Raw genomic sequence first — 27,196 nt, 5'->3', positions numbered from 1 at the left:
GATTCGCATTTTTTGACTCTTGTGAGATTTAATACCCATGTTGATGTTTGCAGTGGTGATTGCAGGCACAAAACCACAGCCGTTATGTCAGCCCAGCAATTGTACATTTTGAAAAACAGAGACAGAAATAATTTTGTAAAATAGCCAGATGATGTGTACTTATTTTGCATTTTGCCTCGACCTGGACATGTTACTCTCTGGCAAAATAGAGAGTTTCAGTGAGCTCTTCATTATACTTGGGTCATCCTCCTAGGTCAGATAATTTATATTTTTAACAATCTGTTTCCTGATGATAGGCTGAATTTCATTGGAACTTCCCTGGCTGTGTTTTGGAACAAGCTAAGTGTTCTGGAAGGGAAGATCAACTGCAACTGGATATCAGCGCTGAAGGCTGACATGGAGAGACACACGCAACTTGTGTTTTTATCACAAAAGAGACATCTGCTGCACGAGATATCAAAACGGCAGCCAAACAAAAGAGGATCTGTATCCAATGCCAGCAGGCACTCGGTGATGGATTCATGGATTGGCCCAAAGTCCTCTACTCCCAATTATCTAAACAAGACCTAAAAGGGAAGTTGGACCATGCTGAGACGTAAGAAAGAGTGCAACAGGAAAGGAATTTTAAAATACATCCTGAGACTCAGAAAACAGCACTCAGCTATTTGTCCACTTTATTTCCCTTGTTTAATATGTTTGCCCCTACACTCACTCCACTATCATCTCCCAAGGTGACTGATTGTACGAGAATTCAGTCCCATGGGTGCCAGGCCACCCTCCAGTGCCTTGACCAAGTGCCCATTCTTCATGCTCAATTCTAGTCCGCTAATATTGCCAGGCTATTTGACCACGTGAGCAGCACCAGAACTTCGGTCCTGCTCTGATCTGACATTTATGCAACTCCATTTTGCACGTATGCGTTTGAGAGTTGTGGGTGGGTGGAGGCATGGTATTACTGAGTAATGGTCAAGACAAAGCATTCTGGCTGATTGCACTTCTTTCTAGTCCAGCAGTTCTATAGTCTCCTATGATGAGAGAGATTCTCCAGCCTCCCAGCCAGGTGTTTCCCACCAGTGGGAGGTGGCATGTTGTTTGCTAGTGGTGGGATTCTCTGGTCCCACCGCTGTCGATCGGAATTCTCATTGATGTCACCCCGGGCTGGCGGGAAACCCACAGGCGGGGGTGCACTGCCGGCAGGACCGGAGAATCCCGTCGGCGTGATCGGCCGGAGACTTCCAGCTAATGTCTCAATTTTGCAGCAGGTAGTACAGTTATTAGCTGTTTCCAGCATTATCTGTTTTTATTAGTTATTAACTGAAGATCTATCTGAAGATCACTTGTCATCAATGTTGAATAATTACTTTTTTCTGTGGCTCAGTTGGTAACACTCTTGGCTCTGCATCACAAGGTTCTGGACTCAAGTCCCATTGTGGTACTGGGATTGTGCTGCATTGTTGGAGGTGCCGCCTGTCAGGTGGGATATTAAACCAAAATCCCATCTGCCTCTGCTGGTGAATGCAAAAGATCCCATGAGATTTTTTTGAAGAAGAGCAGCAGGTTATCCCCAATGTCCTGGCCAATATTTATCCCTCAATCAACCTACAGCAAGGGATTATCACATTGCTGTTGGTGAGAGTTTGCTGTGGGCAAATTGACTGCTGTGTTAACTGCATGACGACAGTGGCTACATGGTAAAAGTGCTTCCTTGGCTATAAAGCACTTTCAGATGTCTGGCGGTTGTGAAAAACATTATATAAATGAAAGTCTTTCTTTTCTGCAGATTTGATTTAAACACTGGAAAGGAAATATGTAAGTGGCTAAAAGGAAGCCACACATTCAGAGCAGAAATGAGAAAATGGGATGGATGATGGAGGTTTGATATGTATTGTTCTGAGTTCCCAATCTCAGTTTTAGCACCAAAGAGAACTCTTGAGAGACTTGAGACTTTTTCCCAGAAGCATCAATGACAGAAAAAGCACAAGGTGATCTGCTCTGAGTCATTTCAAAGCAAAGTTCATGCCAATTATTTCTCTTGACCCGGATGGTGCATGTGAGGAGAGATGTCCAAAAGGGAGGGGTGAGAAAATATAACGAGAATGGAAAAAGGTTTACAAAAATAAACTTAAAATTACCACCTTTGTATGTGGCTGCATATAGAGCTTTATGTTGATCTTTGATACACAAACATCAAGCCACACTAGTTGTTGAGGTTCTCTTTGTCCCTGGTGTTGTGAAGTATTTTGGCCACATTGTCGTGGAATGCTCCAGTTAGTTGGACCATGCTGCACCACCATCATGGAAAGGTTTGTGCAGAAAAGTGTCATTGACCAGGGTTCTGTCAGACAGTGGTCTGACGAAACTCAAGGCCCTTTGGGAAAAGGAAATGGTGGATCCTGTTTGAATGGTTCCCTGAGCAAACTGTCATTTGGCAAAAGACCTCATTTCCAGAATTTTCGAACCCAGACATTGCTTGGCTGATGGTGAGAAGGGCTCCTTCTGTCAGATCCTTGCTGCACGCCTGGAGTCTCATTCCGTCTACATGCTACCCTGGAGGCGACTGCGGTGGGGAGGAGACCATTGTCCACCTCCTTATGGAGTGTGTCTTTTGGCACAGTGGTTAGCACTGCTGCCTCACAGCACCGGGGTTTGGATTCACTGTCTGTGCGGAGTCTGCATGTTCTTCCTGTGTCTGTGTAGGTTTCCTCCAGGTGCTCCGGTTTCCTCCCACAGTCCAAAAGACGAGAGGGTTAGGTGCATTGGCCATGCTAAATTCTCCTTCAATGAACCGGAACAGACACCAGAATGTGCCAACTAGGAGATTTTCACAGTAACTTCATTGCAGTGTTAATGTAAGCTTACTTGTAAACTTAAATTTAAAGGATAAAGGTCTGGAAATAGATGCAGTGATTTTTGTTAGGGTTTATCCCTAGCACCTCTATAGTGCTCTAAAGTACTCTGTGCATTACTAGCTGTTTCCATGGAAGCCAACCATGATAAACATAAACTGAAGGACCATCAGTCTGGTGATAGATGCTCTTTATTCTGCTGTCATTTAGTGTAAAGAGCTATTGATGGCTGATTGTTGCAAGCTGGCATGTTCCAATATACAGGACTAAAGCTTGGGGCAGCCACCACACAGTCTCAGTGGCGAAAGACCACTGTATAAGGCCCTCCCACCATTACATACTGAAGGGCTGGAAGCCAAGTAAAATTCCTTGGGCTGTATGTTTGATATGAAACAAGTGCAAATATAACCTGTAAAGTGTAGTGAGGTATTTCAGAGTGCCACATCGTGTATTGAGAGAAACTGATCTGTTTTGCACTTTATGTAATTTTAAATTTAATCTGTTATGTAATATACCTTTAGAAATTTTAAGAATCAGTTATATTTTTGGAAAAAATGAAACTTGTTTTGTTATGGCTAAATTTAATAATATTTGTAACGCAGTTTGTGGATTGGTAGAGCAAGCATTTAAACCAAAGGAGATATACACAATAAACTTTTGTTATTGGAAATTAGCACTAGATAAAATAGCACATACGTCATTACATTTCTGCCGGCCAAGAAGCATAAAATAGAATAAAATACTTAAATGACGCCGATACCATGCTAAGAAGGCAACAACATAAGCACTTGACTGATATGGGCTGAAGCCACTCTTACTGAAGAACTCCATTATCGATGACCTGCTGGAACACGCAACTTTGAAATATCCATGTCACGCTGGCTGTGTAATTTAACTTTGGTGATTAAATTGATTGACCTGTAAATTACTGATGCCCATATCAGTAAAAGTACTAATCACATTGTGAAGGGGTATTTCAAGAAAAGTCCATTATAACCTCACTTTTTAACTGTTCCATCGATGGAGCTTGAGTTATGACTCTCTTTCCGTCTTTAAAATACCTTACCAATTTTCCATTAACCAGTATAAAATATCCAACATATACTTACAATTTACTTAAAGTCGTACCACTAAGTCAGCTTACAGTTTCTGAAGGTAATCATTGGGGAGAATAAAACAGGAATCACCGTCTTATGAGAATTAAGGGGTAAACCTGTGTCATGAAGGTGTGCTTAATGCACATCACCCTGGGGAGGTGATGGCCTCGTAGTATTACTGCTAGACTATTAATCCAGAAACTCAGCTAATATTCTGGGGACCTGTGTTCGAATACCGCCACGGCAGATTATGGAATTTGAGTTCCATAAACAAAATATCTGGAATTAAGAATCTATTGATAACCAATGAAACTACTGTCGATTGTCAGAAAAACCCATCTGCTTCACTAATATCCTTTAGGGAAGGAAATCTGCCATCCTTACCTGGTCTGACCTATATGTGACTCTAGAGCCACAGCAATGTGGTTGACTCTCAATTGATCTCAGACAACTAGGGATGGGCAATAAATGCTGTCCAGCCAGCGGCGCCCATGTCCCATGAATTAAAACAATGTCAAATAATGATTTTTAATCCACTAGTTGGAAACCTGAACTGAGCTTTTAAAAACAAACTTTTTAAAACACAGAGACTAAAGTGACTTGAACTCACTGCCCAAGATGGCTAACCCTAATTTGCATTGCTGTGTCCTCTCCTCATTGGAGTGGAGTCATTCTATCTAAAAAACCCATCAACGACAATGGCTCAGATTTTTGGTACAATGGAGGGTCCCTCTGAAAATCCTGGATTTGCAGAAAGTGCTGGGTCTCATCCCTGAATCCCTGCCATTTCCCATCTCCGTTGGGGTGGGACTGGAGTTGGGCTGGGATTCACACATGCATAATTTGCAGAGACAGCTAACCATTTAAATCACCGGCTGCCTCCACTGGAGTAGGAATTTGGAAGAACAGGAGTGAATCTGGGGTGTGCAGATTAGAATAGGGGGTAAAGGGAGGTCCAATTTAGTGGATGTGTTTGGATAAGCAAGGTACCCCTTTGGAAGGATAAGCTGCCCCTTTGAACAAGATCCCGGACCTGATTTTACCATTTTGATTCTAAGTGCTGAATCTGGGCGCAATTCAGATCTGACTTGGAAATCTGCTTTCAGGCACCCCCATACGCACTTAGCCTGAAAAAAAAATTGCGAGTTTGAATCGCGCTGTGCGCGGGACTTATCGCGCCCGAAACGCTGCAGGTCCGATCGGAGCTTTGAACTGCGCATGCGCACTGAAAAAAAAATTGAAAAACGCGCCCCTGTCACATCGTTCCCGGGCTGCAAAAAGCGGATAAAGTGGCCCGGGAACAAAAAGTGGGAGCAATGGCCCCCACAGATATCGTCCCACCCCCCACAACATAACTATTCCCCTTATCCACCCCCCCGCTACCCAGACCGATCGCGACTCCCTGCCCCCCTTCCCCCCCACCGATCGCCCGCAGTGTGGCAGCGGACCCCCTCTGCCCCTGCCCCCCCACCTGAGATCCATCTGGCCTCCCTCCCCCCCCCCCCCCCCACCCAACCAGAGAATGATTGGATCTCCCTCCCTCCCCCCCTTCTGGCCCACTAGAGATATATCTGACCCGCCTCCCTCCTTCCCCCCCACCCCCCCGACCAGAGAGCCATCGGGCCCCCCCCCCCGGCCAAAAAAACATCTGGCCTCCCTCCCCCCCCACCAGAGATACGTCTGACCCGCCTCTCTTTACCCCCACCACTGATCTGAGTTAAAGAGCCGCTGAAAGCTCTGAACCTACCTCTTCAGAAGCTGGAGCGCCCAAAACAGACCTTTGCCGAGCATGTCTATTTTGCGGCGAATCTGGACGGGCGAACGCGATGGTAAAGGGGGAAATGCTGGTAAAGCTGGGCAGGCAGCCCATTAGTTCAATTTAAATGCATGCAAATGCATTTAAATTGCCGTTGCGCGGCCATTCTCGGGCCTTGGTAAAGTGGGCATCTGCGCTGACGGGGGGGCGTGGATCGCGCTAATCGCCTCACACCCGACTTTACCAAATTTGCGCCCGAAAACAAGCGTGACGCAATGGTAAGATCAGGCCCCCCGAGACAGTTTTGAGAAAGGTAAAGTTTCCTTTCTCAAAAAGGAGAGATAAGGAACCCTTTAATGTGAAAGTGAAAATGATTATGCATTCTTTTACACACAAATTCATTGGAACTATCAAGCTGTAAAAAAGCTGTCGAGCTGTCAAGGAAATGTTCTGGAGCTGTCCAGCTGTCAAATCTGTAAAAGCTATCCAGGGAGTCTCAAACCTGTTAAAGCAACCCAGGAAGTGTTGAAGTTGTTAAGGAACTGTCCAAGGACACCGGATGAGTTGGAATTGAGGGGTAAGGGCAAAAGGTGGTGGATGGGGGCATGGGTTGGCATGATTTTGCACTAAGTTGGCATAGAGGGTATGGTGTATGTAAAGGGGCACTAAGTTGGCATAGGGGTGTGAGGGGCCATGGTGATGAATCGGCATGGATGGATCACAAGGGGTGAGGGATGGGAGCTGGAGGGATGATTCTGATCCATTTGTTTTTATTTATTTCAACACAGTGCTGGAGCACAGAGGCAGGCCTTATACCCAGCCTGCCTCACACCCAGCAACCTACGGATTGCTTCTGGGCTCACCCGCCCTGACTTGTTTTTCAGGCCTCCCTGACTGAAAACCCCAACTACAGACGGTCATTTTTAAAGGCCGGTTTCACCGGGGCAAGCATCTCCTGACTCACCGAACCTGAACCAGGGATGAAAATCTGGGCCAATGACTTCAGTGGAGTGTGAAGAACTCAGTCAGCTGAGATATTCAACTATTGGAGACTAGTCACCTGGACAATGGAACCCTGGCTAAGTTAGCTTTCAGAGATGAGCTAATCAAGTCATCTTTAGCATACATGCACAAGAGCCATTGGAGAAGGAAGGCCACATGACAAGCCTACCCTGTATATGTTTTACGTACATGTTTTCTCAGCAGAACTGAGGACAAGTAGCTTATGCAGAAAATCTAAGTGGGGATCCTTCCTGTCTCCTTGTTTCTCTAACCCACCTGGCAAACATGATGTGACTTGATGTCTGTGTCAATATGCGCGATCTTCTTGGAGATCTTCTCTACTTGGAGCCGTTTGCACCTAGTAAACTTTGAGCCCTGCTCACTATGATCATCTCGGAATGCCCTGCTGCAGACAGAGATTTTATAAGAATACAACCATTACTACCATCTCCTGAAGAACAACTGACTCAGTTATATACATCTTTAAATCAGAAGCATGAAGACCATTAAATTCAACCTGAAGCTAGCCCAGTCACTAAACTACAGAGTATACTCCTTTCTTTTTATGGCCAACCAATCCTTTCTCACTCTAATCTATATTTGTTCGTATATGTCTGAAAGTCAGTGCGTATTTTATTATTTTACTGGGTAGCATGGTGGCACAGTGGTTAGCACTGCTGCCTCACAGCGCCAGGGACCCGGTTCAATTCCAGCTTTGGGTGGGTGACTGTCTGTGTGGAATTTGCACGTTCTCCCATGTCTGCCTGGGTTTCCTCCGGGTGCTCCAGTTTCCTCTCACAGTCCAAAGATGTGCGGATTGGCCATGGTAAATTGCCCCTTAGTGCCCAAAGATGTGTAGGTTAGGGGAATTAGCAGGGTAAATATGTGGGGCCATGCGGATAGGGCTTGGGTAAGGGTGCTCTGTTGGAGAGTTGGTGCAGACTCAATGAGCTGAATGGCCTCCTTCTGTGCTGTAGGGATTCTATGGATTCTACTTAGATTGGTGTAAGTAAAATTAAACCAACCCCTTTCTTTGTTAAACACAAGAAAACCTGCCATTGGCTATTTTGTCATCACAACATGGAAAAAGTTAAGTACTTACTTAATTGGCAAGTGTATCCTTTTCAAACAAGAATCTCTGTTGAAGTCAAACAAGGAGATGGGAAGAAGGGGAGCCACTTGACCCCTAAGTGCCTGATCATAACTCTATGGTCTTATGATATTTTTTAAAGGTGGCATGCAGTGGCATTGTTATTGAACTACCTCGGGACTGATTTTGGGTGAGGGGGCAGGATTTGTGAGGCGGGTTCATTTTTGTGTCATGAACGCACCCTTGACAGGAAGCAGGTGAGAGCTTCTGATTTTGGTGAAGGTGAGGGGTTAATTGATAAAGTGTTGGCCAATTAGTGGCTGGAGGAGGGAGGGAAAGAGGCAAGAATGGAGGCGGAGCACTAAAGAAGCGGACTGTATTCCGGCACAGCTCGGTGAACTCTGCTGTGGTGAGGTGTAATTTAAAAAAACATTAAAACATCTGCAACTTCAAGTTGGCTAGGCCAGACGGAGATCTGGAACCCAAGATAGGGAGGAAATATTAATGTTATTAAAATTCCATTGCTGCACAATATGTTTTCTTCAAAATATGCACTTTTTCCAATCAAATAAAACATTTTTCATGCTGCCAGCTCAATTCCTGATAAACTGAAGCCATTCCCAACTTTTACACAGCTCCCAACAGCCACCCACCCCATGTGAAAATGTTGTTATCTTGGAAGGCAAGGTGTTAAGAAGTGCTTAATCACCTCAATGGCTGTGATTAATGGTGCGGGCAACCACTTGTCACCCTCGTCTCACTCTCACTAAGACCAACAGAGCTGGGATTGGGGGCAGGAGGTTGTGATACACGACATAAGTGTCATCTTTTCAGGTTGCTCGTCTCAGTAATACAGCCCCTGATTTCAGTCGGTGGAACCAATGGGCACAACATTTCAACTTAGTGCGCCAGTAAAATGGAGAAAGGAAAATTTACACAAGATTCCTATTCCTGTTCACTCTCTGGTGACTCTTTCTAGAGTGAGTATATGCTTGAACATTAAGGGCAGGATTTTACAGCCTCACTCGATCTGAGACTGGAAAATCCTGCCCAAGGTCAATGAACCTTCCCATTGTCTGCTTCTCCCCCGCTTCGATTCCCGTGGTCGGTGGGGTGATAGAATTCCGGTGTAAGTGTGGACTATAATACTATAGAGCTGATGAATTTAGTGTAGCTGGTCTCAAACTAAAGAATCATAAGATCATACAGTACAAAAGAGGCCCTTTGGCCAATCAAGTCAGCACCAACATGTGTGAAACACCTGACTCCCACCTAATCCCATTTACCAGCACTTGGCCCACAGCCTTCAATGTTATGACGTGCCAAGTGCTCATCCATGTACTTTTTAAAGGATGTGAGGCAACCCGCCTCCACCACCCTCCCAGGCAGTGCATTCCAGACCATCACCATCCTCTGGATAACATTTTTTTCCTCACATCCCCTCAAAACCTCCTACCCCTCACCTTGAACTTATGTCCCCTCGTGATTGACCCTTCAACTAATGGGAACAGCTGCTTCTCGCACACTCTGTCCATGCCCCTCAGTCTTCTCTGCTCCAATGAAAACAACCCAAGTCTATCCAACCTCTCTTCATAACTTAAATGGTCCATCCCAGGCAGCATACTGGTGAATCTCCTCTACACCCCCTCCAATGCAATCACATCCTTCCTATAATGTGGCAACCAGAACTGCACACAGTACTCCAGCTGTGGCCTCACCAAAGTTCTATACAACTCCAACATGACTTCCCTGCTTTTGTAATCTATGCCTCGATTGATAAAGGATTGATTTAAAAAAAACAATTTGCATTCATATAGCGTCTTACATGACCACAAGACATCCCAAAGCATTTTGCACCAATGAAGTATCTTTGAGGTGTAGTTGCTGTTGTAATGTAGGACATACATTAATGTAGGAAATAGGAGCAGGAGTAGGCTAATTAGGCACTTGAGCCTCCTCCATTCCCCCTTGCCACCAATCTCTGTAACCTCCCTTTCTCTGTAACCTAATCCAGCCCCTATGTGGCAGCAAAGTTGCATATTCCAAGCTCACACAAACAGCAATGCAACAATGAACAGATAATCTATTTATTGTGACGTTGACTGTGGGTTAAATATTGGCCAGGCCACCAGCCCTGTTCTTCTTCAATATAGTCCCATGGGATCAATACATCCACCTGAGGTGGCAGACAGGAGCTAAGTTTAATGTCTCATCCAAATGACTCCCTCGTGCTGCATTTGAGTATCAGCCTCAGGTTTTGTGCCTAAATCCTAGAGAGGAACTTAAACTCACAACTTTCTGACTCCCAGGCAAAGGCACTGCTAACTGAACTGGAACTGAAAGGGTAAACTCTGTGAGGATCTGCTCTTGGACTAGGTAAGAGTATGGATTGCGCAATTGAACTTTGGTGTTAAATTCTATCCCTGACACATGGCCTCTCTCAGTGAGGCTCTGTGCCAAGAATGGAGCCTCTGTGAATATGCCCTTACATTCTTTACAGTGTTCTGATTTGAATAACAATTTAGCTCAACATTGGGCTTTATTTATGTACAACTTTAAGTACGTCTAGCTGGATAACTCAGCTTTCATTGGCTGATCAAGTAATTTAATCTGTTCACATCTTCCTAGAGCTGTGGCAGCACGGTGGCACAGTGGTTAGCACTGCTGCTTCACAGCGCCAGGGACCCGGGTTCAATTCCCGGCTTGGGTCACTGTCTGTGTGGAGTTTGCATGTTCTCCCCATGTCTGCTTGGGTTTCCTCCAGGTGCTCCGGTTTCCTCCCACACTCCAAAGATGTGCTGGTTAGGTGGATTGGCCATGCTAAATCTTACTGTCATGAGAATTAGCAGGGTTACCCCGGGGATAGGGCCTGGGTGGGATTATTGTTGATGAATGGCCTCCTTCTGCATTGTAGGGATTCTATAATTCTAGAGTTTTTGCGCCATTATTAGAAAATAAAATTGGCTGTGATGCCCTCCAAGGTCGAGTGACCTGCTGACGCATGGCTAGGCTAACACAAGTAATTAGGCTAACATAAGTAATGGTAAAGTAAAGTGGATTAGGCTAACATAAGTAATGATTACTTTGAATGAGGCACTGAAAGGATGTTGATGCCCATACTAGAATTAGGAGATGCAGGAGACGGGTGGGCTTTAATCAGGGGTCACATGGGAACCAAATGCCTTTTTAAATTATTTTCTTTGTATCAAAACAAATTTTTGAAATTTTCTTGCTTTCATGCTGGCTCCACTAACACCATCTGATTTTTTTTGCCTGCCTCCCTCCTTCACAACTCAGTCCCATGAAATCTCTTTATGAAACCATCAAATATTGATGAGAGTTTTGCATATTAAACTTGGCCGAAGACACACAAGTCCTTGCCAAGCTAGCACTAGGAAATACATATCCTTTTTCATCTCAACTCTAAGCACGGCTGTCATCTGATTAAATTTATTTCAGACAACATCTCAGGACACCGTTAAAAGCTGACTAATTAAATTGCTGAGGACAGAGTCTTGTGGCTCAGCACTTGCATACACTAATTTATGCTTCTGTTGCAGGTGTAAAGTTCACAGTGAAACACGGTGGATCAGTAAGTACAAGAAGAAAAAAAATGGAACTCTTTGGAAGGTACTCAGCAGGAAGTCCGACAAGTCCGACAAGTGGGCCATGGAATGGCAGATGGAGTTTAATTCAGATAAATGCGAGGTGTTCCATTTTGGGGTAAGATGTACACAGTTAATGGTAGGGCCCTGGGGAGTGTTGTTGAACAAACAGCCTTAGGGGTGCAGGTACATAATTCCTTGAAAGTGGCGTCACAGGTAGATAGGGTGGTGAAGAAGGCGTTTGGCACATCTTGCCTTCATCGGTCAGAGCATTGAGTATAGGAATTGGGACATTATGGGCGGGATTTTACAGCCTTGCTCATCCCGAAACCGTAAAATCCCACCCAAGGTCAACAGACCTTTCCATTGTCCGCCTCTCGCTAGCTCCGATTACCGGGGAGATAAAATTCAGGCCTATGTTACAACTGTACAAGACATTGATAAGGCCACATTTGGAATACTGCATTCAATTCTGGTCGTTCTGCTATGGGAAGGATGTTATTAAACTGAAAGGGTGCAAAAAAGATTTACAAGGATGTTACAAGAACTGAAGGTTTGAATTATAAGGAGAGGCTGGATAGGCTGGGACTTTTTTTCCTTGGAGTGTAGGAGGATGAGGGGTGACCTTAGAGAGATTTATAAAATCATGAGGGGCTTAGATCAGGTGAATAACCAAGGTCTTTTCCCCAGGGTAGGGGAGTCCAAAATTAGAAGGCATAGGTTTAAGGTGAGAGGGAAAAAATTTAAAAGGGACCTGAGGGTCAACTTTTTCACACAGAGGGTGGTGTGTGTATGGAATGAGCTGCCAGAAGAGGTGGTAAAGGCCGGGACAATTACAACATTTAAAATACGTCTGGACAGGTACATGGATGGGAAATGTTTAGAGGGATATGGGCCAAATACAGGCAAATGGGACTAGTAGAGTTCAGGAAACCTGGTTGGCATGGACGAGTTGTGCCTAAACGCCTGTTTCCGTGCTGTATATCTCTAAATCAATGAGATTTTGCTTTTGTGGACTAAGCAATCTTTAATGTAAGAATCTAAAGACTTTGTATGACTGGGGAGACTGTTCTTGCAACCTTAAGGTAGGTAGCCGAATGAACTTTTTTCTCAGTTTTATTTTTGCAATCATTACTTTTTTCCAAATAAATCAATTATAATTATTTGAATGGAGTATGAACATATCATAGAATGTTACATCACAGAAGGAGACCATTCAGCCCATGCCATCTGTCCAGAGAACTGTCTAATTAATCCCAATCTCCTGCACTTCCCCAATAGCCCGGTGAATTTTTCCTTTTCAAGTATATATCCAATGTTGCAGTCTCTTAATTGAAAATACTATAAATCTAGCAGCTTTCCAGAAGTTCAGTGTGTAAATACACTGAACATTGTAGTGTAATTTAGGGAGATGCCAGATTCCTGGATGGTCTTCAGTTTTAGGAAAATATGCACTCAATAATAAATCTAAGCAAATCGAAACAATCTGTGAGTTGTCCAAAGTCATATCATTAGCATCATTAATACCCAAAACATTAGAATTGTAGTTAACCAGGAAGTAATACCATTTTTGTGATGGTTATTTAAATAATCCACAAATTGGCCTCTTTGGAAGTTCAATTAGTGCTGACCAGTATGTAACTGAGCCATTAGGAAGATATGGCGGCGGACTTTTGCCAAATATCAGCAAAGGCCGATAGCGGGCAGGAAAAGCAACGTTGAAGATTCTGGCACCAACGTTGCCTTTCCCCGCTGTGTAGTTGGGAACATCGAAAAAAAATTGGTGAGAGGCACAACATCCCACTGGCAGGGCAGGCTCACCAGCAACTTAGTTTATTAAAAATCGGGGCACCATTTCTAAATACCACCCCAGTGTACAAACGTTCATATGGAACCCCCTGATTCATTAGAAGTAACTTTTCAAATGCAGACAATAAAAATAGAACAAAACTTACTCCAACTTATAAATCAAAAAAAGGGTTTAATAAAGAAACATCATTACTCCAAACTTGGGGCCTTGCCCTGGGCCACTCCAAGCTCTCCACAATTCTACACAGGTTCTAATTTATCGTCAATCAGCTGGTCAGACATCACTCTGTAATTGGTTCCATGGTTTACTGGGTCAGCTGACCCTTACATCTTGTTCCCATTGGTCACATTACATCCAATACAAAATTGTCATAATACCTTCCCCCCACACCCCCCCCCCCCCCCCCCCCCCCGGCCTACTCCTCTCCAATGGAACCATCAATCATCCCCAACATCCCCAACAACCCTCTGGCAGTGCCCGGGCATGACCTTCTTCCACCCTCCCTCCCCCACCCCCCCAACCTCTCCCGAGCAATGCAATCACCTGCTCTCCTTTTGCCAGGTGCACACCATGGGAGACCATTGCAATTCATGCCAGTCTGCCCTCACGGCGGCTGGAATGGTCTTTCCTACAGAGAGGGATGATACAGGCACAGAGGTCTGAAAATGTAAAGTAAATGTATAGAAATGATGTTCCCCTCACTGGTGAGGAGCGGGGACTAATGCGGCACGCTTTTATGAAGGCGTGAAACATGATTTGGACATCTCAAGATTTTCTGCTCCCGTCGCTGATCCCACCTGGCGAAAACAGAAGCGGAATATCCCCCCAATGATCTCAGACTGTGCTGAATCAGTTAATTTCAAATGGGACAAGAATTAAAACGTTCTATAATGTGCCGGAACATCCCCGGGCTGTGGCAGGGAATAATCAAACAGTTTTCTCACTGCTGGCCACTAATCAATGAATCCTGCTGGAAAGTACGTATGAGGTTTTTAATGGGAGGCAGGACTAGGATCGGCAAGAGACGGGCTGAGAGCCAAACATGCTCAGCTTTGGTAGCTTCGGGCCCATCAACTGTCCACCCAAAACTGATGGAAAGTGACAGCCGGTTGACCAGAGGGAGCAGACGTTTGGGTAGCAGGTGGGTAAAATGATGTCCTCTGCACATTTGAAGAAGAATCCCATTGGTTTTGGGCTGGCGTCCTTTACAAATATTCAGAAATCCGGTGAAAATTCAAGCAGGAGTCGGGTGGAGCATTGGCACATAAATCACCCAGTTGAATATAACCGTTCAGTTTCCATCCAGTCAGGAAGGGTTAATATTTGGTGCGGAATTTTTCCGTCCCGTCTGCCATGGGAATCGTAGCAGGCGGGGGGCAGACCACGCCAAGATCCATTGACCTCAGGTGAGTTTTCCCGGCTTTGGGGCGAATGCGGCGGGAAAATGTCACCCTTGGCCTTTGGTTTGATGTTGGCTGAGGATCCAGGTGTAATGCCAGGTCAACTAACCCGAAGAATCACTGTCGATTCAAATGAGAAAAAGTTCACCTGTGTTTGCACAGGAGGATTGTTGCAGTCGCCTTCAGAGGAAGCAGGGGGAAAACTTGGAGGAAAAACAGAATGGTGACAAAACTCTTAAAATTCTACTATGGCCTCTCTCATTTATACTCAGTTGCTGTCCAAGTGTTTCCTTCAATTGCCATCTTGGTTTTCTTTTGTTTGTCTACCAGATGTCTACATCAAATGCATATAATCCATTTGCTCTTTTTATTGGGAATCTCGAAACGTTGGCTCTACTCTCTCTCCACAGATGCTGTCAGACCTGCTGAGATTTTCCAGCATTTTTCTGTTTTTGTGTTGGAAGGAGTAATTTGACAAGGAAGTATTCAATGAACAGCATTACACGAGGAAGTTCTGAGGAACGAAGGGACCTTGGCGTGTTTGTCTATTGATCTTTGAAGGCGGAAGGGCATGTTAATGGAGTGGTGAAAAAGGCATATGGAATCCTTGCCCTTATCATCTAAGGCATAGATTTCAAAAGCAGGGATGTTGGAATTGTGTAGAACTTTGGTGAGGTCACAGCTCGAGTACTGTGTGCAGTTCTGGTCGCCACATTATTGGAAGGATGTGATTGCACTGGAGAGGGTGCAGAGGAGATTCACCAGGGTGTTGCCTGGGATGGAACATTTAAGTTATGAAGAGAGGTTGGGTAGGCTTGGGTTGTTTTCATTGGAGCATAGAAGGTTGAGGGGCGACCTGATCGAGGTGTTCTAGATTATGAGGAGCATGGACAGAGTGGATAGGGAGCAGTTGTTCCCCTTAATTGAAGGGTCAGTCACGAGGGCAGACACAAATTCAAGGTGATGGGGCAGGAGGTTAAGGGGGGATGTGAGGAAAATCTTTTTCACCCAGAGGGTGGTGACGGTCTGGAATGCGCTGCCTGGGAGGGTGGTGGAGGCGGGGTGCTTCACATCCTTTAGAAAGTATCTGGATGAGCACTTGGCACATCATAACATTCAGGGCTATGGGCCAAATGCTGTTAAATTGTATTAGGTAGATAGGTTAGATGTTTCTCACATGTCGATGCAGACTTGATGGACTGAAGGGCCTCTACTGTGTGATTCTGTAAAAATGATTATAGGCTATTAAATGTTGAATGTGCATGGAAATACACTCTTCCTGGCTTGATTTAAATTATTTTTATCTGTTATTTGTGTTCATAAAGAAATGATTCAGAATAACATGCATTGTACTTTACTCCACATTTAACACGTTTGTCTAGGAAATAATTGTTTTGGTAACAGCTTGCTTCTTTGCTAAACATTTACAAATCTGAGTGTCGGAGACACAATATGAGACTCCCACGAGTACACGGTGATATTTTTCATGCACAAAGAATCCGGAATTAACAAGGGAAAATGCAACTTATCAGCAAAGCAATAAGAAATTGAGGTTTAGAAGTGACTGAAATGCAGGATGCTATACCTTTCAGAAGGGTTCATGAAATCGTTCCCCAGGATTGAGGGAAAGTCTGCGGATACCCACAATGTGAATGTGGCAGACTGGGAATCTGCCCCCAGCCAAAGTTAAATGATGGAATTAGAGGAAAGTTGCATTGGAGGCAGTCAGTTAGCATCTCACCAAGTGTTACTCTCTGCCTCCAGCAGCAATATATTGCCTCATTTATAGTGCTGTCTAACTCACAAACAAAAGCAATGTCATTTTTTAGCTTTACTATCTGTAGCAACCAAGTCATTCACAAAAACTTAATCAACAGATAGGAATGCTCAAAGTTTGGTTGCACACAAAATGACATGTCGGACAATTGAAACAACATTCCTTATAAAGTAAAGACACCCTTTAAGGATAACTAAAGAGTAGGACTGGATTGATGGATTGCAATGATCATTCCAAGTACTGTACATTCTAGGGTCCCTATGACTCTCAGACATTAGTTAATGAATTTCAACCATGTGCTCACACAATTGTACTATAGACAAGGCGTCACGATGATAGGAAATTGTAACTGAGTGACAGCAATCTATATCGACCAGCTAACGAAAGACATATAAACTTTAAAGAGGATCTGTTTTTAATGCAGAAAAAACTGCTTTGAAAAACCTGACCAAAATGTCTACCTTGAGTCACCTGATGTCTAGTTGTAAGTTGACCACTTTTCTGGGAAGTTCCAATATAGATTGCACCACAAACCTGCTCTGACACGTAGCATGGAATTTCACACCCAGGGGGTGTCAAGGTCCACTTTAAAAAGGGACTCTTCAAAAGAAGGCATTAAAAGGCAAAGTGCTGCATTTTAGTCAATTGTACTACAGTCAAGAAAATGGGAACTGCTAACCAGCCAAATACTCAACAGATATCAAAACTCTTGGTTGAGGATGAAGTAATCCTATCTCTGTTGGTTTGTAGTATCTTAAAATGTGTCCATCTGGGATGTGATTTCCTCTTCAGTAACAATGACTGCGAGACATGTTAATCATATTTCTTCTTGGAAAATTCAGACAGGAGGTTTAAGAATTGGTTTTGCCAAGCCAGAAACAGACATTTTGAAACATTGCTGAAGGGGGCAGTAAGGAATCTCTTGTTGACTCCACCAAAGTGCAGTTACTTGAACTTCAATTTAACTCCAAAATCTTAAAGGAAACGAGTTACCTTCAAATGGCCATAATGTTCAACAATCTACACTTTAAGGACAAGCAAAGGACTTTACCATATATTTGGTTAACTTTTATTTGGATTCTAACCTTTCCTACTTTTGAGATCTGAATGTGTGTCATTGCGTCTTTTACTTTTTTTTCAGTCAATGACTAATAAACTTACTCCTTCTTTGACTCAAGAAATCTTGTTTGATTGGCCCCTTATTAAAAAGTAAATACATTTGGATTGGGAAAGGATTCTATGAGGAAAAGAAATTAAAAAACCAAACGAGGGAGCTGAATAAAGGGAGCCAATTCACTCCAACTCACCCAATCATAACAATGGGTAAATGACTTTGTACTGAGACTCCTACATGTGGATGTTGGTAGATGAAAATGGAGTGTTATTTAAAGAAATAAAGACTTGCATTTATATAGCCTTTCATGACTACAGGGTGCTCCAAAACACTTCAAAAACAATGAGGTACTTTTGAAATGTAGTCACTAGTGATTGCACTAGAGAAGGTGCAGAGAAGATTCACTTGCCTGGGCTGGAGCATTTCAGCCATGAAGAGAGGCTGAATAGGCTGGGGTTGTTTTCTTTGGAGCAGAGAAGGCTGAGGGGGGACCTGATCGAGGTGTACAAAATTATGAGGGACATATAGATAGGGTAGATAGGAAGAAACTTTTCTCCTTAGTAGAGGGGTCAATAATCAAGAGGCATAGAGTTAGGGCAGGAGAATAGAGGGGATTTGAGGAAAAGGATTTTCAGCCAGAGGGTGGTGGGAATCTGGAACTCACTGCCTGAACTCACTGCCACACCCAGAGTGGTAGGGACGGAAACCCTCACAACATTTAAGAAGCATTTAGATGAGCACTTGAAATGCCATAGCATACAAGGTAATGGACGAAGTGCTGGAAAATGGTATCAGAATAGATAGGTGCTTGATGGCTGGTGCAAAAATGATGGATTGAAAGGCCTCTTCCTGTGCTGCAAAACTATGGCACTGTTGTAAATTAGGGAATGGGGTAGCCAATTTGGATGCAGCAAGCTCCCATAAACAACATTGTGATAATGATTGGATAATTTGTTTTATTGTAAGTGTGTATGGGTGAAATGGTAATAGCTGTTGTAATGTGTCTTTCTTATCTGTATACGTTAGATACATAAGCAATCTTACCCACTGATGTGTGAGAGTCTTTAACTTAAATTATTCCTGAACTAAAACTATGATTGAGTTCAAACTGTGACCTTTCCTTGGCCCCTCTTATCTTTCATTGACATGCCACCCCTTGGTGACACCATCCTAAAGCACAGCATCGGTATCCACATGCACGCTGCAATTCCTATTTCTATCTCATTACCACCTCTCGTCCCCTTTTCCACTGTCTCAAAACTGTCAGACAGCTAATTCGACATCCACTACTGAAAGGGCAGAAATCTCTTCCAACTAAGTATTGGACAGACATTGACCTTGGCCCCCATCACAGATTTGTTGTCTCACTTCAGACTCTGTCCTTCTCACGAGGCTGAACCAGACAGTTTTCAACCCTGGCTTTATATCTGACCCTGAGATGAACTTCTCACCACATATAGGCACCACCACTAAAACTTCCTACTTCCACTAGCGTGACATTGGCTGGCTCCCCCTTTGCCTCATCTTCCCAGCTGCTCACACATGCCTTTATTTTCCTCTAGATTTAACTATTCAAATACACCCCTGACTGGCCTCCCACATTCTACTCTCCTTGAGATCATTCAAAACTATGCTGCCCATGTCCTAACTCGTGTCCATTCTCCTGTGCTCACTCATCTTATATTGACTTCTGGTTAATCAATGCCTCAATGTTAAAATATTCATCCTTGTTTTCAAAATCCCTTCATGGCCTCACCACTCCCTAGCTCTAGCTCTATAATCTTCAGCAGCGTTACAACATTCTGTGCTCCGCCAATTCTGGCCTCTAGAACATCCCCAATTTTGGTTGCTCCACTATTGGTGCCTGTGCCTTCAGCTGCCAAGGCCCTAAACTCTGGAATTCCCTCCCTACATTCCTCTGCCTCCCATCCTCTTTTTCCCACTCCTTAAAACTAACATTTTTGATCCAGCTTTGAGTAATCAGACTTTATACTTCCTTATGTGATTCAATGTCGAATTTTGTTTGATAACATTTCCAGAAAGCATCTTGGGATATTTTATCCCATTGGAAGGCTATATAAATACAAGTTGTTTGTTCTCGAATTTTCATTTTGTTATTTTTCTGCATATGATAGACATTTTGTCATCTTTGGTCATTGTATTTTGATCTATTATTCTCCATATTCATTAAATGATATCCAGTAATGAATAGATTTATACCATTGTAAATACACTGCATATCATCCTAACTGCAATTAATGTGACTTATCTGCCCATCTATCTATTTATGTAGTTTTTTATACTTCATTGGATGTGGCCCAGCATTTATTGTCCATCCCTAATTGCCCTTGAATTGAATGATTTGTTAGGCCAGTTCAGAAAGCATTTAAGAGTCAGCCACATTGCTGTGGGTCTGGAGTCACATGTAGGCCAGACCATGTAAGGGTGGCAGATTTTCTTGGTGAACCAGATGGGTTTAATCGACAATAGTTTCAAGGTGATCATTAGATTTTTAATTTCAACAGATCTTTATTGAATTCAGGTGGGATTTGAACCCAAATCTCCAGACTATTGCTCTGGGTCTCTGGATTACAAGTCCAGTGACAAAACCACTAAGTCACGGCCTCATGATAAATCTTTTCTCCATCTCCCTTCATCATACCTCCTATGTCATGATTTTTGTCATACCTGCCTGTCATGTCTGGGTTAAATGCCTAAATTTCAATAAAATGGAACGCAAGGTTTGAATTCCATTACATTCTATTTGGAATTTGCCATTAAGCACTTTTCAGGCCTCTGGTAGCTAAGTGCTGCTGCTTTTGCTGTCTGGTGCTACTTCTTTTCCTACATTCAATTGAGCTGTTGTTAAAGTTGGGGGCTGTTGAGCTCAGTTGGCAGGATGGCTGGTTTGTGATATGGAGTAATGCCAACAACATGGGTTCAATTCCCATACTGGCTGAGGTTATTCATGAAGTCCATGCCTTCTTAACCTTGCCCCTCACATGAGATGTAGTGACCCCTTTGGTTAAATCACCACCAGTCAGCTCTCTTTCAAAGGGGAGAGCAGTCTATGGTCCTCTGAGACTGTGGCAATATTTACATTATCTGTTTTTGCAGAGTCTGTTTAAAAGGGGGTGGCACGGTGGCACAGTGGTTAGCACTGCTGCCTCACAGCGCCAGGAACCTGGGTTCAATTCCGGCCTCGGGTCATTCTCTGTGTGGAGTCTGCATGTTCTCCCCGTGTCTGTGTGGGTTTCCTCCGGCTGCCCCGGTTTCCTCCCACAGTCCAAAGATGTGCGGGTTAGGTAGATTGGCCATGCTAAATTGACCCTAGTGTCAGGGGGATTAGCAGGGTAGCTGTGTGGGGTTACGGGAATAGGGCCTGGGTGGGATTGTGGTCAGTACAGACTCAATGGGCCAAAAGGCCTTCTTCTGTACTGTAGGGATTCTATTATGCATCAAACATGCCAACAAAAGTGCAGCTTGAAACACTTAGTAAAGTAATTAAAATGAACAACACACAGCTCCATTACTGTTTGCAGTTCACATTAATAATGACAACTAAACCTAAAAATATGGGAACTATTTATGGTTCTGTGAAGCTACACTTTGTTCCAACATCTGTGTATTTTTTTTGTTTCTCAGTGAAAACCAGTATAGCCAGTTTAACTACTGACAGCTCAATTTCATGAGACGTCAAAGAATGGTAAATGGGGCATACATGTAACTTCCTACTAATGTTTTCTGGTGCTGGTCGATTAAGTTGGACAATTTTGCTCAACAAGAGAAGCTTGCAACAACAGCAACGATCGATATTGGGACAAAAATACTTAGTAGCCAAATCCAACAATCCCTGCTGGTACCCTCCAACTATTACCCAACGGGGGTTTGTTGGATCAGTAGGGTGGCATTTAATTACCTAAATAGGCATCTAATTAACACAAGGTGGGTGGGAAAAAGTGCTACTTCCATCAGATCTCAGACACCCTCTTGCCCCAGGCAACTTTGACCTCGGCATAGGATTGAAACAGTCACCCTCATCTCCAACAGTGTCCATGTTAAGACCCAGCTCTGACAAAGGGTCATCCTGACTCGAAACATTGGCTCTATTCTTTCTCCACAGATACTGTCAGACCTGCTGAGTTTCTCCGGCGTTTTCTGTTTTTGTTACAGTTTCCTTCTTGTTCTCAGATTTTTTATAAAAAGTGCACTAACTTCTCATCTTGCTTCATAATTGTAACCACTCATTTCTGGTAACAATCCAGTGGATCTAGTCAGTGGGGCAAGCATCTGCCCATGTGGAGTCCGTTTCTCCTCACCTCATTCAATGTACTAGCCTCTATCAGTTAGACAACTAAGCAGGAAGCTGAGCTTGGACTAATAGACTCAGTGATCCATGTTGAAGAAAGCACAAGAAAATTCAATGTGGGAGAATTTGACTTGTGTGAAACAGGTGATAGCGAATCAACAGCCCATTTCACAAATTCAATTTTTGCTTCCACAATGGAAATGTAAAATGGGCTGTCAGTTCACTGATGGCCATTTTACATTATTGCACAAAGTCAAAATCCAAAAGTCAAAAGCTCTGCTCCTTCATCAGGTGAAGGAGCGCTGCTCTTTCATCACTCACCTGATGAAGGAGCAGTGCTCCGAAAGCTCGTGCTGCCAAATAAACCTGTTGGACTTTAACCTGGTGTTGTGAGACTACTTACCATGTTATCCATTATTAGGTATATTTGTACATGTCCAAGGATATGGAAGTTCTTTGGCTGTGACTTCTTACAAGAGAAGTGATAGAGGGGTACGGTTAGACAGATTAGGATTAATTAGGCAGGACCTACAAGGGAATCAAGGGTCATGAGGGGCAGGCAGGAAAGTGTAGCTGAGACCACGATCAGATCAGCCATGATCTTATTGAAGGGCAGAGCAGGCTTGAGGGGCCAAACAGCCTACTCTGTTTCCTAATTCTAATGTGCCTAAAAGAGGGGTTTCAGATATAAAATAAGAAAAATATAAATTTGCTTCCTTTCACATGATGAACATGCCTTGGTGACACCCGAAATGAGTGACGGTGGACAACAAGTGTTAGGTTCACTGAGTCTCTTGTCTACCCTTACATAAATCTTGGCACTGGATTACACATTGGAAATAAAATCTGAGATTTGGCTTTGTACTCACATAGCTTGTACCTTCTTCATGAGAACTACATGAGGCACTCGCATTTCCAAAACCAATGAATGCACTGAAATGGAATGCATTTATCTGGAATTCTGTGATCTAATTTAAAGCTGCAACCTTTCTTATATATTCCTTATGAGGGCAAATCTCTGCCTGTTCCTTTCAAATTGTTTTGCAATCCTCCCCTGACGTGTGGGACACTTGCTTTCATCAGTTGTGGTATAGAGTATAAAAGCAAGGAAGTGATGTTGGAATTGTACAGAGCATTGGTTAGGCCACAGCTGGAGTACTGTGTGCAGTTCTGGTCACCTCACTATAGGAAGGATGTGATGGCACTAGAGGGGGTACAGAGGAGGTTCACCAGGTTGTTGCCTGGGACGGAGCATTTGAGCTATAAGGAGGGACTAGATAGGCTTGGATTGTTTTCTTTAGAGCAGAGAAGGCTGAGGGGGGACATGATTGAGGTGTATAAGATTATGAGGGGTATGGACAGGGTGAATAGGGAGCAGCAGTTCCCCTTGGTTGAGGGGTCAATCGTGAGGGGGGCATAGTTTTAGGGTAAAAGGCAGGAGATTAAGAGGGGATTTGAGAAAAATGTTTTTCATTCAGAGGGTGGTAGGAATCTGGAATGCACTGCCTGGGAAGATAGTGGAGGCTGAAAACCTTACAACCTTTAAAAAATATTTGGATGAGCACTTGAAATATCATAACATTCAAGGATATGAGACAAGTGCAGCAAAATGGGATTAGCGCGCCTTTAGTGGTAGTTATGATTGATGCGGACTCTATGGGCCGAAGGACCTTTCTGCACTGCATGACTCTATGGACAGAATTTTCCTATCCCGCTCGTCACAGGAATCATAGCGGGTGGGGGCGGACCATGCAAACGTCCATTGACCTCAGGCAGGAATTTCCAGCCTCAGGGTGAGCATGGCCGGAAAATCCCACCCTCTGACTCTGTGGCCGGAATTTTACGACCTCTTTACACCTGTTTTATGGCGGGAAAATGTCGTAAAATCGGGCGTAAAGTGGTTAGTGCGAATGGCGGTCGTTTTCGCACCCGTCAAGATTTTACGACGCCTGGATTTCTGGCGCGTACAGCTGGAAATGGGTGAGAGGATGATTAATTTATTTAAATGTGGATTTCAATGTGTTTAGCGAGCCTGGCACTCAATCGTCGGGACTCACTTGCCTTTTTGGCATTGCTGGGAGAGGTCCTCTCCAGCGAGGAAAACACCTGCTCCCCATGAATGGGGAACAGCCATGTTGGCCTCGCCGGTGGAACCGGAGGCCATTGAGGCCCCCCCGGGAGGCCGAGTGCAGGGTGGGGGTGCCCCTTGGGCAGTGCCAGACTCTGGCACCTGGGTAATGCCAGCCTGACACCTGGGCAATGCCCACTGGGCAGTGCCAGGGGGCGGGCACAATAGGACAGGGTTAATGGGGCAGGAAATGGGCAGGGCCAATGGGGTGGGGCCAATAGGGACAGGCCAAGGGGGGGAGGGGCGCCCGCTGCCATTCTGCCCTTGATCGGCGGGGGAGGGAACGGGGGCCGTGATCGGTCTGGGGGGTGGGGCGGGGGGGGGGGAGGGTTGGTGTGGTGGGGACTGCATCTCGAGCCGGGGGCCCTGCGATTGTGGAGGGGGGTAGCTAACTGAGGCTGCCTGCAGTAGCAGGGGCCTGACAGCTCTCTTCCTGTCTGTCAGATCCCTGCCACTGTTAAGGTGCATGTGCAGCATCAGAGGTCTGCACACATGCAATACCTCCCTCTGCAGGCTGTCTGGCGGGTTAAGCTCCGCCCACAGCCTCTCTGGCTAGAAACAGACTAGCCCATCTTTTCAGAGACAGAGTGCATAAGATTGGGCGTGAAAACCCGCCCAAAAAATGAATCTGGAACGCTCCCATTTTCAGACTAGCTGGAAACTTAGAAAAAATCTCGTAAAATCCCACCCTGTGTGTCAAGACAACTCAAAAAGCATCTGATTATTAGTGACATTCCTTATAGTTTTTAAGCTCATTAGGATTGCCATTCTTGTGGATAGAAATCAAAACTGTTTACCAGAACACCAAGGCTTTGTGTGCATTAAATAGAATCCCAATCAATAGCCTCAGGAGAGGCAGCTCCAAAGTAAATTGGTAGTTCCGAGTGCTATTGTCCAAGATCTGTGCTGTTTGCCCTGCCCTCAGCTAACCGGCCGTCAGGAATTCATCATGAACACCATCTACAGCAGCCACTTTATCGCTGTCCCGGAGACACAGAGCATCGTTCACTTCCTTGCATTAAGCTGGAGGTGTTGGCATGCCCTTGTCCAATCTAAGTGGGAGTAGTTTTTTTAAAATACTTTTCCAATTCAATCAAATCAAATCCAATTCAGAGTCTCAACAAGTTGAGACATTTCCGATCCAGGCCGACAAGACAGGGCGAGCGACCAAACCACCCTGTCCTGGGCCCGATCTACATGAGCCAAGCTGATTGGAGAAGGGGGAGGTTCCTCCTCCAAGACTGGAGCTCATTTGCATCTTAGCCAAAAGGCCGAGATGCCGCTTTTAAAAATTGCTTCATATGAAACATATGAAGCTTCAGTGTAACCTAATGACCTCAACCAAGTGCAGCCGATCCATACTACACTTGATCTTCGCCAAAAGGCCGAGAAGCGAAGTGGGAGTAGTTGCCGGTTTGGAAGGCGCTGTTGATGGAGTCTTGGTGAGTTACTGCAGCATATCTTGTAGGTGATACACGCTGCTGCCACTGTACATTGGTGATGGAGGGAGTGGATGTTGAAGATGGCGGATGGAGTGCCAATCAAGCGGGCTACTTTGTCCCGGATGGTGGCGAAGTTTTTGAGTGTCGTTGGAGCTGAACCCATCCTGACAAGTGGCATCCAGGGTGCAGAAAAGATTAATGAGCATGGTTCCAAGAATGAAGACTTTCAGTTAGACTGGAGAAGCTGGGGTTTGAAAAGAGAGTTAATTATCTGAAGAGAAACCTTTGCTGGACTACGGGAAAAAGGCAGGGGACTAGGTGACTTGCTCTTGTAGAGAGCCAGTATGGATTGGATGGGTCGAATAGCCTCCTTCTGTGTTTGTATCCGTTCTACATTTTATTAAGGCATTTAATCAATGCAGCACACTTGACCAGCTTTCTAGCCTTCATGTAGATGGGCACATGCTACAGGTCAAAGACATCTTTACAGATCTGTTGGAGAACTCTGAACTTGTCAGCAATCAGCATGGGAGCAGAGGAACACTTTTGACCATGACTAACAACACACTTTGTAGAATGGAGAACTGATTTAGTCACGCATTTATTTTCTTTTTTTAACTCAGGGCATGTTTCCCAATCGTTGTGCAACAACAATTTCCTAACATTGTACCTGTTCGGAAAATATGGAAAGGCTGAGGAATGGCCTAATAGAGATCTTTAAAATTAGGAAAGGTTTTGATGGCGTAGCGACCATGTAATCAAATAGGGAATTTAAAGAAACTTCTTTTGCCAGAGAGAGGTGAGAATGTGAAACATGCCAACACAAGGAATGGTTGAAAAACTGTATAGAAGCATTTAAAGGAAAGTTTTTTAAAAATTCATTCATGGGATGTGGGTGTCTCTGGCTGGGCCAGCATTTATTGCTCTTGAGAAAAGGGGTGGTGAGCTGCCTTGCTGAAACACTGCAGTCCCTGCAGTGTAGGTACACTCACAGTGCAGTTAGGGAGGGAGTTCCAGGATTTTGACCCAGTGACAGTGATGAAACAATGGTATATTTCCAAGGCAGGATGGTGTGACTTGAAGGCGAACTTCCAGGTTGAAGTATATAAAGGAGAAGGGAATGGAGGGTTATGTTGAGAAGGTGAGATAAGGAAGGATGGGAAGAAACTCAAGTGGAGTGTAAATCTTGGCTGAATGGCTTGTTGCTGTGCTGTGAATCCTATGCAATTCAATGCTTGTGTGTGATATTTCTCCCTGGTGCAGTGTGTGCCCTGCACATTAGCACGCTGAGGATGTTCAGAACAAACCTATTATTTGGGAGATACATTTCCATAAAGTTTGAGATCTCTGAAATTTGAATACAGGCAAGTGTGAGGGAAATCATTCAAGGTTAGGAGAAGGTGATTGCATGATAGGTGACCCTTCTATCACTTGGGTCTCTCAAAGAGATTGATCACTGTCTGAACAGTTCAGTTTACTACTAAGGTCTATCCATCTCTAAATTCCTGTGTTCTTTTAAGCTGCAAATATGTCTGACATGTTTTTCTTCCTCCCATCGTCCTTATTTTGTTGAAATTAGTTTTCTGTTCTGAGCTTTTTTAAACGATGGGACTTTTCATCTCCCGCAGACTTTTCCTGCTGCTTTTAAAATCCAAGCATGGATGGGTGTAATCTATATGTCTTGATCTACCTGCCCTTTCTTTCACCATTATCTATTTTAAAGTTATACTGTAGATGTTGCATATTTGCCAAGGCTTCTTTGTATAAAAACAACTGGTCAACCACTTAATAAACCAATAAATCAAGTCATCTCTGTATTG

Source organism: Mustelus asterias, chromosome 22, assembly GCF_964213995.1.
Source record: "Mustelus asterias chromosome 22, sMusAst1.hap1.1, whole genome shotgun sequence".
Lineage (NCBI taxonomy): Eukaryota > Metazoa > Chordata > Chondrichthyes > Carcharhiniformes > Triakidae > Mustelus > Mustelus asterias.
Note: the sequence above shows the minus strand (reverse complement) of the source record.